Genomic DNA, 18,104 nt, shown 5'->3' with positions numbered 1-18,104 from the left:
TATATATATATATGAAGCATACATGCATGTTCAAGTTGATTAACGATACATACATTTATCAAGAAGCGGAAACCTTTTAATTGATAAACTACCATTACTGTTGCATTAGCTGTGTTCTTTAGATATAGTGCGATACGGGTTTTATGTTGTATGTCCACAGTTTGATGTTTTGACCTTTCTTGTCACCTGGTCGTGCCTTTGATTTTTTAAAAATTTCTCCGAAGACGAGTTACCAAGCGTCGCCCTTGCCGCTTTAAGAGAAACGTACCCGCTGTACTACGCGCAATACCTGTCCAACATGGAGGCGGATTATCGCAACTCGCGCGCCGACGTGGAGTTTGACAGCGCAACGTACGGACCTGACACCAACTGCACCTACCCTCCGCGCACCGACCTGGGAGGCGGATTCGCACTGCGGCGAATTGCACCAACCCTGTGCCGACCTGATGAGAGGATTGAAGCCACAGACCCGGTCACCAATGTACCCATAAAAGTGGTCATGGGCCAAGACATAGTCAGGGAGCAATACATAGAGGAGGAGCAGGACTTTAGAGACGAGGTCTGGGTTGACGCTGATGTTTCTTTTTGTGAGTGAACGACTTTTCTCATCTGGAACAAGAATTTATAACAAGAAGAGACCTACTCTCAAAATGTATCTCAAAAGTCATGTAGATTTAAGGTTTTTTAACTGTTTGGACAATTTGGACTTAAAATGAAAAGACCTAAAAATGGAACGGTATATGTTACCTGTTTAATTGTTCGATTATGGTACATGTAGTTATCAACCAAAATTCTCCCAAACCAGGCGCTTCTTTACCACTCACTCACTCACTCCCTCACTCACTCCCTCACTCACTCTCACTCACTCACTCACTCACTCACTCACTCATTCACTCACTCATTCCCTCACTCATTCACTCACTCACTCACTCACTCTCACTCACTCACGCAATCACTCATTTACTCACTCACTCGCTCACTCTCACTCATTCATTCACTCTCATTTACTCGCTCACTCACACTCACCCAGTCTCACTCACCCATCGACTCACTCTCTCACTCATTTACTCACTCATTCACTCACTCACTCACTCACACACATTTTATCACTTACCCCCCACTCACACACCCACTCACTCACTCACTTACTAACAAACTAACTTACATATTTCTCTTTTCAGGTGACTGCTTGCCTCCACCAAGCCACCCGTGTGTAGACGTCGTGTGCGCCCCAGGTCCATACTTCAATGGCGACACCTGCGCGTACACCTGCGCACCTGGGTGTACCGGAGTCGTCAGCACCTTCATCACATGCAATAACGGGAACTGGGACGGCCAGGTCCCCATCTGCAACAGGGGCAAGTTGGAATAATTATAAACATACAGCCTTTTAATGAGCAAAAACATAGCAAATAGTGGGACAGCATATACACGTAGTAGCTAGTGGTAGCTAGAATGTGTTTTTTTTACTTCCTTTTCTACTATGTCCGTGATGAATGCCCAACACTTGGACAGCCTTACCTCTAGGCACTTGGCGACGCCTACGGCTTCCAGTTCCAGACTCTGGTAGCATGTCCGTGAGCAGCGTCTGTTATAGCCAAGGTAAAGGTTACTCATACGTTATTGTTGTTTGTCTCTACAGATATAGACGAATGTGCAGATGACACGGACAACTGTCACGTTGATGCAACCTGTACTGACACAATCGACAGTTTCACCTGTACCTGTAACGACGGTTACTCCGGGGACGGAGTCACATGTGATGGTAAGAACTTAAAAAAATTATTGTACTTTTATCAAACATTATATTGTTAGAGCCCACGCATTGCCCCTATTGAGTACCTTTCTTTTAGAAGTTTCATAGTTTGCATTTATGCACAAGTAATTATAGATTAATAACATTCATACGTAAAATACATAAGAGAAAATATATGTACGATGCAGTTAAAAAGATAAAGGTTTCATTACCTTAAGGGGTTCCGTTGAGTTTCAGTACTACTTAGTCTCCTGTTTATTGGTTTGGCTGTTCAACGCGCACAACCAGAGTAAATTTACCGATAGCTTTTGCGAAAAACTATCCCTGCTGACAAAGACAATGCATTTGGATACGATTTGACAGTCTACAATGCTATTAAAAGTACAGAAAACCATTGAATATAATTACCAAATTATAGAAATAATCAAAAGTAACGTTACAAATGGTAACAACGTCAAAAGGTTCAGTTCTACAATATCAAGTTCTACAGTTATACAAGTCCGAAACGAAGGGTAAAGACTTCCGACTTTAGAGAGGGTGGTAGCACTTGGTGTTGTGCCTACGGACAGAGCGTTTTTTGGTCTATCCCAGCACAACCGTCCCGGAATAAAGCATCATCAGGTCGGGGGTTCCGGCACAAAGCAAGAAGATTCTTGTTATTCCGGTTTGTCTCTACAGATATCGACGAATGTGACATAGGCACACACAACTGCGACAGTGATGCAACCTGTACTAACACTTACGGCAGTTTCACCTGTAGCTGTAATAACGGTCACAACGGGGACGGAGTCAACTGTAATGGTAAGAACATAAGATTTGGTTGTGCATGACTTAACATTTTACTAGCAGGGTGCATATGTAGCTTTTCTTGTGTTTTATTTCTCAAGAATTCTTATAAGTTTTATTCAGCACTAGTGCTTTATAGACATCGTGTGCCAAATTATTGTGGTGCCGATACAGTGGGGTAGCATATTCACGTACTTGACGGATGAAACGTGTGTCAATAGTAACCAGGTATTTAACTGGCAGATTAAAATTCATAAGTAGGCATAAAGTGTAAAGGTTTTGACATCGTTTTCCGCTTATGTCCGTTATACGTGCCCAGCACTAAATATAACAGCCTTACACCTAGGCACTTGGCGATCTCCAGTTCTTGACTCTGGTGTGATGTTCGTGAGCAGCCCTTTTTGTCAATTTGTGGTCCTATCCTAGCACAACAGTCCTGGTCACTGAGCAAGACAAGGGTACTAATCTGTTATTGCGGTTGGTATATACAGATATCAACGAATGTACAGATGGCACGGACAACTGCGACGATGATGCAACCTGTGCTAACACAATCGGCAGTTTCACCTGTAGCTGTGACCCCGGTTACACCGGGGACGGGGTCAACTGTGATGGTAAGAAAATCATATTTGGTTGTACAACCGTCAAACATTATCTAACTTGTTTCTTTGTATTAAATTTGTAAAGGAATCATATTCTGTGCCAAAAAATTGGAAAATGCAAAATATTTTCCTTACATAACGATATTCAATGCATTTCAGAGAAGCGAATCACACTATCCTAAGTACCTACTAACCATTGTATATTAATTATCTTAAGTGACTTTTATATAATTAAAACTACGTAGGGTGGTTCAGCTCTAAGAGATCTAGCTACCCAGCTGACCGGCATAGACTGTAAGAATTGTACCGAAGAGCAGAGATGTAGTAGGCATCCGTCCATATCGAGAGATGACGGTAGACCTCAGGTGTAATGTCCGTCGGCAGTGTCTTATGTGGCCAGTCTGTCCTATCCTAGCATGGCAGTTCCGGCCACCGAGCAAGACGGAGGTTACTAATGTATTGTTATGGTTTGACAGATATCGACGAATGTGCAACGGACACGGACAACTGCGACGATGATGCCACCTGTACCAACACTGACGGCAGTTTCACCTGTACCTGTAACAACGGTTACAGCGGGGACGGAGTCACCTGTACAGGTACGTAGGAACGACCGGATGCACGTCAATTTTTAGGTGAACTTCAATTGAGTTATATATCATCAACGAAAATCTTAAAACTTTAGTTAGCGTTGGTAATTTGTGTTGCTTGTCTCCGCAGATATCAACGAATGTACAGATGACACGGACAACTGCGACGATGATGCAACCTGTGCTAACACAATCGGCAGTTTCACCTGTGACTGTAACGCCGGCTACGCCGGGGACGGAGTCGACTGTGATAGTAAGAACATGAAATTCGGTTGTACATTCGTCAAACATTATATAAATTGTTTCTTTGTATTAAATTTGGTAAATTAATAATATTCAGTGCCAAAGAATTGCAAAATATTTTCCTTACATAACGATAGTCAATGCATTTCAGAGAAGCGAAACTATGTGCACGAGTATGATGTAGTGCGCGAAAATAATTTCCATGTCTGATGATATTCTGTAGAGGCTTAGGTCTATCATTTTATTTGTCAGACAGAGATATACATCATCAAGTAATCACAGTATCCTACTAACCATTGTATATGGATTATCTAAAGTGACTTTTATAATGGAAACTACGTAGGGTGGTTCAGCTCTAAGAGATATAGCTACCCAGCTGACCAGCATAGACTGTAAGAATAGTACCGAAGAGCATAGATGGAGCAGGCATCCATCCATATCGAATGTTGGTAGACCTTTGGTGATATGTCCGCAGTGTCTTGCGTGGCCAGTCAGTCCTATATATCCTAGCATGGCAGTTCCAGCCACCGAGCAAGACGGAGGTTACTAATGTATTATTTGACAGATATCGACGAATGTGCAACTGGCACGGACAACTGCGACGATGATGCAACCTGTACTGACACAGACGGCAGTTTTACCTGTACCTGTAACGAGGGTTTCACCGGGAACGGAGTCACCTGTACTGGTAGGAACGATCGGCTACACGTCAATTTTTAGGTGAACTTCAATTGAGTTCTATATCATCAACGAAATCTCTAAGATGTAGTTGGCGATAGTAATATGTGTTGATTGTCTCCGCAGATGTCAACGAATGTACAACTGGCACGGACAATTGTCACGATGATGCAACCTGTACTAACACAATCGGCAGTTTCACCTGTGACTGTAACGCCGGCTACGCCGGGGACGGAGTTACCTGTGATGGTAAGAACATACAATTCGGTTATAAATTAGTCAAACATTTTACTGCTAGGTTAACGTTGTATATGTTGCATTTACGTGAGTCCCTGCCTAGGTCAGCCTGCAAATCACTTACTACTTCAAGTTTGTTACTCTGAAGCTATGGCCGCCTGGCAGCATCTTGTGTGGCTTGCAAGTTCTATCCTAGATGGCAGTCCCGATCACAGAAGAGGACACTGATAACTGATGGCACATGTTACTAATACCATACCTTATTTTGCGGTTTGTCTCTACAGATATCGACGAATGTGCAGATGGCACGGACAACTGTCACGATGATGCAACCTGTACTAACACAATCGGCTATTACATCTGTAGCTGTAACAGCGGTTACTCCGGGGACGGAGTTAACTGTGATGGTAAGAACATACGATTTGGTTGTACAACCGTCAAAAATTATACTGCTAGGGTTTATATGTTGCATATACTTTGCGTGAGTCCCCTAGGTCAGCCGGCGCCTGCAATGGCACTACCTACTTCAAGTTCGTTACTCTGAAACTATGGCCATGGGGCAGCATCTTGTGTGGCTTGCAAGTTCTATCCTAGCATGGCAGTCCCGATCACAGAAGAAGACACTGATAACTGATGGGAAATGTTACTAATACCATACCTTATTTTGCGGTTTGTCTCTACAGATATTGACGAATGTAGTTCTGACACGGACAACTGTCACGATGATGCAACCTGTGCTAACGCAATCGGCCATTACATCTGTACCTGTAACTCTGGTTACACCGGGGACGGAGTCAACTGTGATGGTAAGAACATAAGATTCGGTTGTACATTCGTCAAAAATTATACTACTAGGGTGTATATGTCGCATATACTTTACGTGAGTCCCCTAGGTCAGTCTGCAATGGCACTACCTACTTCAAGTTCGTTACTCTGAAACTATGGCCGTGGGTCAGCATCTTTTGTGGCTTGCAAGTTCTATCCTAGCATGGCAGTCCCGAAACACTGATAACTGATGGGAAATGTTACTAATACCATGCCTTATTTTGCGGTTTGTCTCTACAGATATTGACGAATGTAGTTCTGACACGGACAACTGTCACGAAGATGCAACCTGTACTAACACAGACGGCAGTTTCACCTGTAGCTGTAACGTCGGTTACACCGGGGACGGAGTCACATGTATACGTAAGAACATAAAATCTGCATTTACATCCATAGTGTTAGAGTGCCTACTTTGCTTCCATTGACTTCTATTTCAAAGGAATTTGATTTCATTTTATTACAGAAACAGGAACACTCGGACGCTCACATGCACAAACATGCAAACACGTACGCACACGGACACACACGGACAGAGACAAATAAACAATCACACACAGACACACAGGCGTACGCACAGACAACTTGACAACTATACTAGTGGATACGTGTATAGATGACTCAATTGTTGAAAACCTTCATGATCATGTAGTCAGCGTGTGCTTCGTAATGTGTTCGAGGTTGTTCAGTGCAAGGCCACATGGACCACTTCTTGGCACTACGCTAACGCTCACTGCAGCATCACCTCCTCTCCTTAAGTCATCAAGCTTAAAACTGTTTGAGTAATCTTCTGAATTCTTTAATATTGGCTAACATTTCTGAATGTCGTCTTTCTACAATGACCACAATTATAGAACTGCACTGCGACGCCTTGCCACCCACCTTCCCGTGTACATCCATGACCTGTACCGGTACTGACCACGGGGATGTCTGCACCTACGTGTGCGACCGCGGATGTACCGGAACACCCAGTACCATGACCAGGACTTGCAACTACGGGGCGTGGGTCGGTGAGCCCTGGAGAGGATGCCAACAAAGTACGTGAACTGAGTTGCATTCAGCGTAGTATATTCAACAGCTAACAGCACAGTAACTTATCTTTCATTTAATACTTCTATGCTGACAGGTTCATGTTTTTCCAGGACAATATATTAAGTTTCGTAGTAGTATACAAAAGGCAGGGAATGATGGACTAGGTAACAGTACTTTTGAACAGTACCAGTCCCGGCTTGGCTGGGAGAACATCAACCTATACACATGCAGGCACTAGAAAGCCTTGCTAACAATTTGCTACCAGCCTAAATGAGCCAAATGTTTACATATTGTAGGGATAGGGCAACACGAACACGCAAAGTGATCCTGATCTCATGTATCTATCGGAAGTATACGGAAGGCCGATTTTTTATACTTGTGATATGTTGTGGAATAGACCACGATTAAACACCACGAACGGCAACCTCAGTCGCAAACATAAACTAGAGTTCCCCGATCTCATACCTTCGCCAAATGGCTGACAAATTATAGATTAGATTATTCCCCCCTGATTTAAGAAATAGGAACCTAATTTTCATGAATTATATCATTTTATCATAATCTCAACCAAAAGACAGTCTTATATTAACAAACAATGCATTCTAGTATTTCCTAATAAATTATGCAAATGAGGTCCTGATTTGAATAAATTATGTTTAATGATGTTCACCTCAACTTAACTTTCAAATACCATAAGTATGAAATTACAGGCAGTTATCATTACATAATTATAAAATTTTCTCATTAATTATGCAAATTAAGTCATTATTAACATAATCAATATCTGTCTGTGTTTCTCTCGTTGTCAATTACCAATGTCACAAGCTTCAATTGTCTTATTATGGAATGCAGCTGATTTATAGAATTTCGCCATAAATTATGCAAATTACATCCATATTTGCATAATTGTCACATAATTATATCAAGCATCACGTAAGCTACCTACATACCAAAAATCACGACGATCCGTCAACCGGTTATTGAGTTATCCTCTTTTGAATATTTTCAAGAATATATCCCTGCAGTTCCAGAGCAAGCCACTAGGGGGCCCAAACTCACGTCACTTCTTCCCCAGCACAAGAGCTACCTACCACCCAAATTTCATCACCATAACATGTCTAGATCATGAGATATCAAAATTGGAAGTTCAGCTGCAGTACCATAACAAGCCGCTAGGGGGTCCAAAATCTAATCATTTTGAGGTCTCATCAAGACCTACCCACCTACCAAGTATCAAGACAATCCATCAAGGCCTTCTCAAGTTATCGTGTTGACAGACAGACAGACAGACAGACAGACACACACACACATACACGAACGCCTCTGAAAACATAACCTTCTTGGCGAAGGTAAAAATCACTGATGCAAACCACTATAGAATGAATATCATACTATATGGAATGAGGAATATTTGCAAAAATTGAGCAGAAGATTGTCGGCAATTACTATTATGCACTCCTCTATATGATTTTTGAACCCATTGTGCACATTCTAGACTGTGAGACTCCACCGTCTTTCCCCTGCTCGATCATGTCCGGCTGCGTCTCTCCCTACACCCACGGGGAAACCTGCACCTACGATTGTGACGGGAGACGTCAGTGTACTGCCATACCCGCCACCACTACCCGGACATGCAGTGATGGGACCTGGGTCGGCCCAGACTGGCGCGGCTGTGACAGAGGTACGTTAAACACTATGACAATGAATATTCTTGAAAAAAAAAGGCAAACGTGACTATCATTCAATAAACAAAGACGTGTGTTAAGCCAAATGGTACATTTAGTTATACTGACCATACAGATACACGAATATTTTCAGGAACTGTTGTATTTCATTGTCATTGATTCATTTACTGGCCCTTTCATCTCAAGTACTAAGTATACGACTTAAATATAAAGCCTAGGAAAAGAAGAGACAATTGGGGAAATATTTAAGTGACATTAAACAATAAATTGTCAGTTTTTTATGTTCTAATTGATGTCATACTTCGGCATAAAAGACACCAAAATTGTTATGAAATTATTTTGTTGGGACAAACCTAAAAAGACAGACCACCTTCCCAAGATGATCAAAAGCCACGTCTGAATAGACTGAGCCTTGAAAACTTTGATTGTTCTATGGTATGGAACGAAGCATAGTGGTGAATATATATAATGGTTTATTTCAAAATTCAAGTTTACACCTCGCAGCCAATGGCTGAATTATGTGAAACATTTACAATTGATAAATGGATTTGTAAATAAAGAGTAGTAATATCTTTCCCCAAATAGCAAACAGACTAACGTATGATATTTAAAATCGAGGTAGCGCATTGAATAAAAACAATTGATAACAAATGGTTGGTTAAAACATTGAACATTAAAGTTAAAAGCGTATCGGGATTAAGTGTGATACAATATGGTGGCGCAACGAGTAGATACTAGTATGTACATATGTCATGCCGACTACCTTTGCCACCGCAGGATGCTCCAGGCCGCCGTCCAAACCCTGCGCCACCTACACGTGTGACCAGCCCGGCTCCCCCTATCCTGGCGGGACGACTTGTACCTACAGGTGCAACCGGGGCTGCACCGCCATGCCGGCTACATCCACGGCCGTCTGCCGTAACGGGGATTGGATCGTTCTGGACAGCAGAAGCTGGGGATGCAGAAGAGGTGTGCGCCAAGTGAATGAATGAATGAATGAATGAATGAATGAATGAATGAATGAATGGATGAATGAATGAATGAATGAATGAATGAATAAATGAATGAATGAGTGAATGAATTAGTGAGTGAGTGAGAGTGAATGAATGAATGAATGAATGAATGAATGAATGAATGAATGAATGAATGAATGAATGAATGAATGAATGAATGAATGAATGAATGAATGAATGAATGAATGAATGAATGTAGACCTTCATTGGTCAAGGAGCAAGCCGGAGGTTACTAAATGCCATGTTACGCTTTGTCTCTATTCTCTATAGATGTCGACGAATGTGCAGCTGGCACAGACGACTGCCACACTGAAGCGACCTGTACCAACACAGTCGGCACTTTCTTCTGTACCTGTAACGACGGTTACATCGGGGACGGGTTCATCTGTACTGGTAAGAACATAATATTGGCCGTAGATCAGTTAAATACATTATTCTGGTAAGGTGCATGACTTGCTTCCATTGAGTTCTACTAGTATTTCTTAAGAATTATAGATTTTATTCAGCACTAGTGCTTTATAGACGTGTTGATTTAATAACATTCTGTGCCAAAATATAGCAATATAGGGCAGCATATTCACGTATTGGTCGGATTAAACATGGCCCTAACTGGTAGGTTCAAATCTTTAATTGACATTTCCAGTCGGTGACTGTTGTTACAGCAGTGGCTCGTTAGTCCGACCCTAGCATGGCAGCCCTGGCCACAGAAGAAAGACAGTGATTGTAAAATATTACTGATATGTATATACATTGTATGTTTTTGTGGTTTGTCTTGACAGATATCGACGAATGCACAACTGGCACGGACAACTGCGACGATAATGCAATCTGTACCAACACAATCGGCAGTTTCACCTGTAGCTGTATCGACGGTTACTATGGGGGCGGAATCATCTGTAGTGAGAACATATATAAATTTTGGTTAAACATACGTAAAACATGTAGTTCTAGAGTGCCTACTTTGCATCCTTTAAGTTCCATTTTAAAAGAGGTTTAGTAAATATATTTATCACTTTTAACAAAGAAAGTAGGGTTTGCAAATTGCCATTGCTAAGTTGTTGAGACAGGTACTTAGTACATGGACGTCGTTTCAATTAAGAATTCATCACGTTGTGAAGGTTTCCGTAATGTCTTTCTCTAGTTCCACTTTGTGGAAATCCACCTGACCCACCCTGTACCAAACGGTCCGGCTGTGATCCCCCATACACCGACGGAGAGAGCTGCTACTACCGGTGCTACAACGAGGGAGGGTACGCCATGGAGATAGCCGGGGACGCCGTCAGGACGTGCGTGTCGCCTGGACTGCGGCCTGGAGTGTGGTCAGGAGTGTGGTCAGGAACGGACCTGGTCTGTGACTGTAAAGGTAGGACTGATCTGGAGATGACTAGGACTGATCTGAATATGACTGAAGTAGTGTATTCATTATAACAGACTTGGTGAGGTGAAAACATTAATGGGGGATACGGATCAGAGTTTTATTTTATAGTTATAAGACTGTATGTGTAATGTTGTGCTTCTGTAGGCTCTCTTTAAAACATTCTCACAAGTTTTATACCACACAATTTGATATGATAATATGTCACAATAAAAAGTGCCTGATTCAATAACAGACTAGAAAAGTAACATTTGCAAAGCAAATGTTTAAAACTGATCCTTAACTTTCTTTAAACGTCAGATAAATGCATCAGTTGGACGGACTGGTTTGACCGTGACAACCCCAGTGGAGTCGGTGACTGGGAGGCTCTGATCCACCTCCGAAACGAGTACCCAGGGCAGATCTGTGACTCACCGACGGCCATCCAAGCCCGCGTCATCGGCACAGGGCAGGATGCGTCATCGACGGGGGAGGTCTTCTATTGGTACGACCCAGTAAACGGCTTTTCCTGCAGGAATCGGGACCAAGCAGACGGCTCGTGCCTGGATTATGAAGTCCGTTTCTGCTGCCGGGAACTCGGTACATGTGTTCGCTTTGTTGCGTCTGCTCTTCATCCCTTTCGAGAAATAAGATGATGACTTTTTCTTCCATCTGGGGTATTTGTTAATACCTTACCATACCATATGTAGGAGGTGTACCTTACGTCTAGTTTTTAGGGTTTTCCAATGCAGACTAAGAGCTCATCATAGGCAACATGAGATGTAAAAGATAGACCAAGTATGATTCTAACTGCCCGGTGTAGTTTTTGTAGCTTACCTGACAGACCTACATGTATAACGAAGTTACCCCCAGACTGCATCACAATACTGTTATAACTTAATGTCTCTCGACGTCTGCAGAAGTGGAGGAATGCTGTCATCCCGACATCATCTTCGTCCTGGATTACTCCGGAAGCATTTCGGATCCAGACTTCCAACAGGTCAAGGACTTCGTCGCGGCGCTGGTGGACCAGTTCGAGATAGGAGACGTCCACGCGCGCGTCGGCGTAGTCAGATACAATGGCGGCCAGATGCTGGAATTCCACTTGAACGCATACAACAAGTATGTCCTATGTATGCATAGATACATAGTTACACACATGTGTGTAACTATGTATCTATGTATCTATCTATGTATCGATCTATCTATGTATCTATCTATCTATCTATCTACCTCTCTCTATATATATATATACATATGTGTGTGTGTGCTGTGTGTGTGTGTGTGTATGTGTGTGTGTGTGTGTGTGTGTGTGTGTGTGTGCGTGTGTGCTGTGTGTGTGTGCGTGTGCGTGTGTGTGGATGTGTGTGTGTGTGTGTGTGTGTGTGTGTGTTGTGTGTGTGTGTGTGTGTGTGCTGGTGTGTGTGTGTGATAGAATGAGGGTGAGAAAGAGAGAGACGGACACGACACATGTACCTAAGTCGTTTGTATCTTCTTCTTTTACCTGCAGTAAACCGGATATACTCGCACACATTAATGGCATGCCAATCACGACCGGCGGATCGACCAACACCGGTGCAGCTCTCACCTACGTGGCCAACACCATGCTACTCAACGGGAACCGGAACGGCGCTCCCGATGTGGTCATCGTCCTGACAGACGGCGCCTCCGGAGATTCCGTCACCGGTCCAGCCTCGGTCCTCCACAGCATGGGCGTGCAGACCTTCGCCATCGGCGTCGGGAACTGCTTTAGCGACGCCGAGCTGCACGAGATCGCCAACTGTGAGGACCACGTCTACAAACTGGAGGACGTCATGTGCCTGCGCGACATCACAACCATGGTCCACGACCAGATCTGCTGCCACAAGCATGAAGGTACCTTCTAGAACATGTGAACATGTGCATGCATTTATGAGTTGTACTATGTGTCTGTCCTCAGGTACGAAGGAGCCATGGCTTTGAATATCACTTATTATGATACTAGTATGCCTATCTATCTATATCATTATACACACCTCACCAGTCAATGTGGCTATCAACAAGAGTCTTCCATCCGCGGCGGTCCCCTGAAAAAACGTGTCAACTAGCTCAAAGTACATATATATTAATTTCAGTTTTGGTGCCTTTCAACCCAGACCCTATTCGCAAAAGGTGATCCATTGGTTTCTACCAGTCCCGCACACATATGTGTGATATTTGACTCAAATTCATGTTGAAGTTTGAATAATTCCCTATATTCCACCAGGAGGCTGTAAAAAGTTAGCGCAATAAACTTTGTCCTATCTGTCGTTAGAATGGGTGATTCTGCTGGTAGAGATCGGATCTTTTTTTCTTCTATCCGGACAATAGTACATTACGTATAGGAGAACCATATAATGTTGCCTGTTAGATATGGAGTTAGTAACTGACATAACGTAAATATAAAAGTAATGCTAAACTAGAGAAGTAACATTTGCAAAGCAAATGCATAATGTTTACCATCGGACATGGTCTGCTCTGTTAATTCTTACTCAAACACATTCACATACATGTACTACTGGTATATGGTGACAGGAGCAGAGCAGACCATGAAATTGCAACATTTAACACAACATCAGTCACCATGGTGATAGACGTCAACGAATCATCTCATTGGCCAGGTCAGAGGTTACTGTTTGGAACAGAAGAGGAGGTGGAAGAAACTTAAAACAACATGTTTTCCTTCGGTAAACATAGAAATTCTAATCTTTTTGGCTTCTCACATATTTTCTTCTACAGACAACGGTCCATGCCCGGACAACTACATATCGTTCGAAGACACATGTCTGCGCTTCTCCCACCCAAACGACCTTCAAAACTTCCCGCAAGCACAGCAAACATGCCAGGCTGAAGGCTCGCGTCTGGTGGTCATCAAATCAGCCGCGCTGGACGCCTTCATCGACAGCCAGATACAAAACATCCCCCTCGGCAACACCTGGATCGGACTGAGCACACCCAACTGGTACAATATTCCTGTAAGTCATTGTATAAGTCATTAGTCTCACTTTAAGCCAGTAATGGTGATGTGTTATGTTTTTGTGCTTTGTTGTTATGTCTTTTTTAAAGAATGGTTGTTTAAATATTGCAAGAATGACACCGGAACTGCCGGATGCAGCCAGGAAAAGGGCGTTTGTTTATCATCTTGTAAAGATTCTTTTCATCGCTCAAAATTATTTTCATCCTTTAAAAAGCCTGTTTAATTAACTACTCAACATAACAGCAATGTCTTTAAACGAGGAATTTATTGAGAGGAATTTACTGAGGTGTTAGTTTTCGGCGATATTTGTGATGATTAAGTTTGTTTCCAACAGAACCAGTGGACTGACGGCAGCCCGTTGCTACCAGGTGACTACAATGACTGGTTCATGTACCAAACAGACGCGATCCCCTATGAACTCTGCGCCGATATCCGGCCGGAGCTAGGCTACACTTGGAATACCGACCACTGTGACCAGATTGAAAAGAACTACATCTGCGAGTATGGTAAGATCATTCATTGTGGCACAGTGATCTTATGTATATGCTTAGTTTTGTGTGCCCTTGCTCGCTATCAACAGGTAATGATATTTTACATTTAGATTTTGTTGTAAAAGTATAACTGCTGCATTTAGCCCATTGCGACAAGAACATGCAATAAAGATTTATATTAATATAGGTAGGCTCAGTGATTTTTTTTTATTTCTCCGTGAAATACCATTTTTTCTGCTATTTTTGGTACGTTAAGTGTTATGTTACAATGAAATTATTAATATCTGTGCTCTGACTTTTCATTAATCATGCAAAAACGTCTTGTAAGAAACACGTACTTCTTTTCCTGAGTTGTCACAAACCCTAGTCTTTAACATGACACAAATGTCCATGTACAATGCATAGTTATCCAGGTTGTTGTTAATGTAACGTCATACTCTATACCGCCACATACAGTCACACCGCCACAATGCTGCCCCCGGCCTCCGGCAGTGGAAGGCGATTGCACCATTGATTACACTCCGGTCGATGCTGTCTGCACAGTCGATAATGCTTATGATGGGCTGACGCCGTAAAGCGAGGTAGGGGAACCGGACGCTGTCGTTGGGGCTGAGACTTAGGTCGGGCTCCTTGTTTAAGATAAAGAGTTCATCTTGGAGTAAAATGTGAGTTTTAGAAACCTGGCCGTTTCGTCTGCAGCCCTGTTAGAACATCAGAAGGATGCACCGGATGTTGTATATAGAACCGTGCCTGCATGAACCTAACACCTTACCCATTCAAACATAGAACTATCCAGATACGATGCGTTAGAAACTATCCAGAACTAACCCATTCAAACAAGTAGGCAAGATACAGATAACCAAAATCAGGTTACAGTAAATTGATGATCAGAAGTGTAGCAGTTAGCATCGACACAAAATGGAATATTTTTCGTGATTGGTTGCGGTGTATTTTGCCGTTATTTGGTCTTAGTAATGCACATTATTGCTGCTCTTGCATGCAATTATTAGGACCGTTTCAATTATATATAATCCATGCAGAAGTTGGAAGGAAATAAATAAAAGCTGGCTAGGTCATGATAAGTTTGTCGACCTTCCAGGATATATGGTATAATAGAGTTTATAGAATATATATATATAAGGTAAGGTAAGGTATATAGTAGAAAGTATTGTATTCCAGAGATATAACAGGTAAAACTGCCGATTCTGACTTACAGACTTATACCATTTTATCTCGGGTGTCCTTTACTTGGACATTAAGTATTCACTTAGTATATTACGTCTTTAAACCTGTATCACTCTAACATTAGAAATAGCCGTACAACAATCATTTCATTTTATGTATTTCAAGTATTGCATCTAGAGTGCAAATTAGCCCTTTGCAAATCTTGAATGGTATTATAGAAAAGACCTTCTAGACAATACAACCTACTAGAAATAATTGTAATCAATATTTACTTGTTAGCTGGGTGCTTCGTGCAGTGTAGTACCTACATTGGTGATGATATCCATCGATACTATGGGGTTGATTTGTTTTATTAATAGTATTGACGTAAAGCACGTAAAGTTTAACTGTTATCATATTGTTTTATTAATATTTCGAGCCTGTTATTTCACTTAACCAAGAATAATATAACTGTATGATTGCTACGAAATTAAAATTTCAGTTCATTAAAATTCTGCAGTATCCCAAGTTTAGTATTAATGACTTCAATCTACAATGGAGTAAAGACCAGAAGCAGAAGATATTCTACTGTCCTCTTTTTACACCAAAGACGAAAGAGATTCTGTTTTTGATTGAATGAAAAACGCATTTTGCACCATACTATGCGAACGTCAAAACCAACTTATAGGTTTAAACGGAATGTTATTTGACTTTGTTGTATGAAGAAAAATCTAGACGAAATAACTTGTCACATATAGACACTGAAATAACATAATTGATATTAGAGCTCTTCGTGAGATATAGATAGAAATATTATCTAAATGATGATGGAAATTTTAGACACACAGATATAATTATATTCACTATTGAAACTTCGATGTATTCGTGCTATGGTGGCTGCTAATAAAACAAAGTTGCGGGAATTTGCTGTCTGTTTTACTTGCTACGAGTTCTCCATTCCAAAAGAAGACAGAACATTGAACATTGAACATTGAAGATGTCCAACAAATGATTATCACCATTGATACCAATCTCAGATACCAATGATTATCACCATTGTCACCAATCTCAATCTCAGACGGGCTTGTAAGTTGTTTGCAGGTTGCACTGAACGCTGCATCGCCAACTTCAGTCTACTCTTTACTTAACGTGTACTCTTTACTTGAAGTGAACGGTAGCAGGCAGTGCAGCGCTTATATATGTACCTGCTCAAAAACACGAGAGGAGCCCGTCGGGATCCCGCCAGGAAACCGCCAGGGACCTGACAGCTGCCCGGCCGAACTGTAAGAGCCGGTCGGCACCCTACCACACGCCGCACGGATCAAGACGGGCGACTGACCGGGCACCGGACGGGTCCCTGGCAGAAACCGGCCGCAAAAGTTTATGAATATTAATGATAGCCGCCGGCCGGAGCACAAGCAGGCCCCGACAGGGAGCCGTAAAGGAACATTTAATTGTGACCTTGACAGTACGGCGCACGCTCGGCGTCATGACGCCGGCCGGCGTCTACGCCGAGGACATGCCGAACGGGCGCCGTTTCAAATGTGACCTAAGCATAACTGACTGTGGGCGATCTCCGGGGCAGGGTATAAAGGTATGGGCAGAAAGTCCGGAGCAAACGCCCAGAGGGAGGTGTTTCGAAATTCAAATAGACGTAAAAAAAAGGGTGGGTGGGCGCTTTGCTTTAAAATTGTGTAGGATCCAATTTAAGTAGATACAGTTTGAAACGTGTCGGAGAGAGGTGTGTTAAATCAAAAGTTGACATTATCCTGAATTATCTTTTATATATCTAACACTGCCGAAACGACTGATACATGCATGTAACACACTCTTGCTTTGGATACGTGATGCCGGCAAGAATAAAGGCAATCATAATCCTGTCACTCACTGAATCCGGGTAATTCGAGCCGGTCTACTTTTGAACTCTGTACTCCTAATGTCATCACCTGTGCGCATCTAAGTATACAAAATATGAATATGCTGCAATCGCTTGTTGCGAAGCTGGTGTGCTACTGCCGAAGATACAGATACAGAAGGCTAAGAGGAGAGAGAGAGAGATAAAGAGAGATAGAGAAAGAGAGATAAAGAGAGAGAGATAAAGAGGGAGATAAAGAGAGAGATAAAGAGAGAGAGAGATAAAGAGAGAGAGAGATAAAGAGAGAGAGAGAGAAGAGAGAAGAGAGAAAGAGAGAAAGAAGGATAAAGAGAGAGAGAGAGAGAGAGAGAGAGAGAGAGAGAGAGAGAGAAAGAGAGATAGATAGATCCTAATACAGATGTTGAACGAAATCTTCATGGTCTCTGTTTTTAAAACAGGGGATCCCAAGAGAACCCATTTTGAAAGGATATGTTCAACCCAAAACGTAACACACACCACGCAATGCGGGAATGCATAAACAGCACACCATTGCATTTTATATGTGCAATCATTAAGACCTACTGAGATGCAGCCGTAGTCATCCTTCCGTCTCAGGTGATGATGGTAGCGTCTTGTGCAGTTCGTCAGTCGGCAGCCGGCCACAGTTGGGCCATACAGGGGTAGAGCCGTTTTGGGGCATGTTGTTGCTTTTATCTTCGTCATTCGCTGTAAAAGATAAAGAGCATTTCATTACCTTGCACATGTGCTCTCATCAACACCTACATTTACCGTAAGTAAATA

The 18,104-nt window shown here is 42.3% G+C and overlaps 1 protein-coding gene across 1 annotated transcript in view; it reads left to right on the top strand.

The window, feature by feature from the left end:
* The window catches only part of LOC109462620, a 47,666-nt gene that overhangs the window by 6,889 nt on the left and 22,673 nt on the right, over nucleotides 1-18,104 (top strand). The window lies entirely within an intron of this gene.

Source organism: Branchiostoma belcheri, unplaced genomic scaffold (assembly GCF_001625305.1).
Source record: "Branchiostoma belcheri isolate BF01 breed outbred unplaced genomic scaffold, Haploidv18h27 scaffold12, whole genome shotgun sequence".
Taxonomy (NCBI): Eukaryota; Metazoa; Chordata; class Leptocardii; order Amphioxiformes; family Branchiostomatidae; genus Branchiostoma; species Branchiostoma belcheri.
The sequence above is the reverse complement of the archived record's forward strand: the minus strand, read 5'-3'. Positions and strand labels throughout refer to the sequence as shown.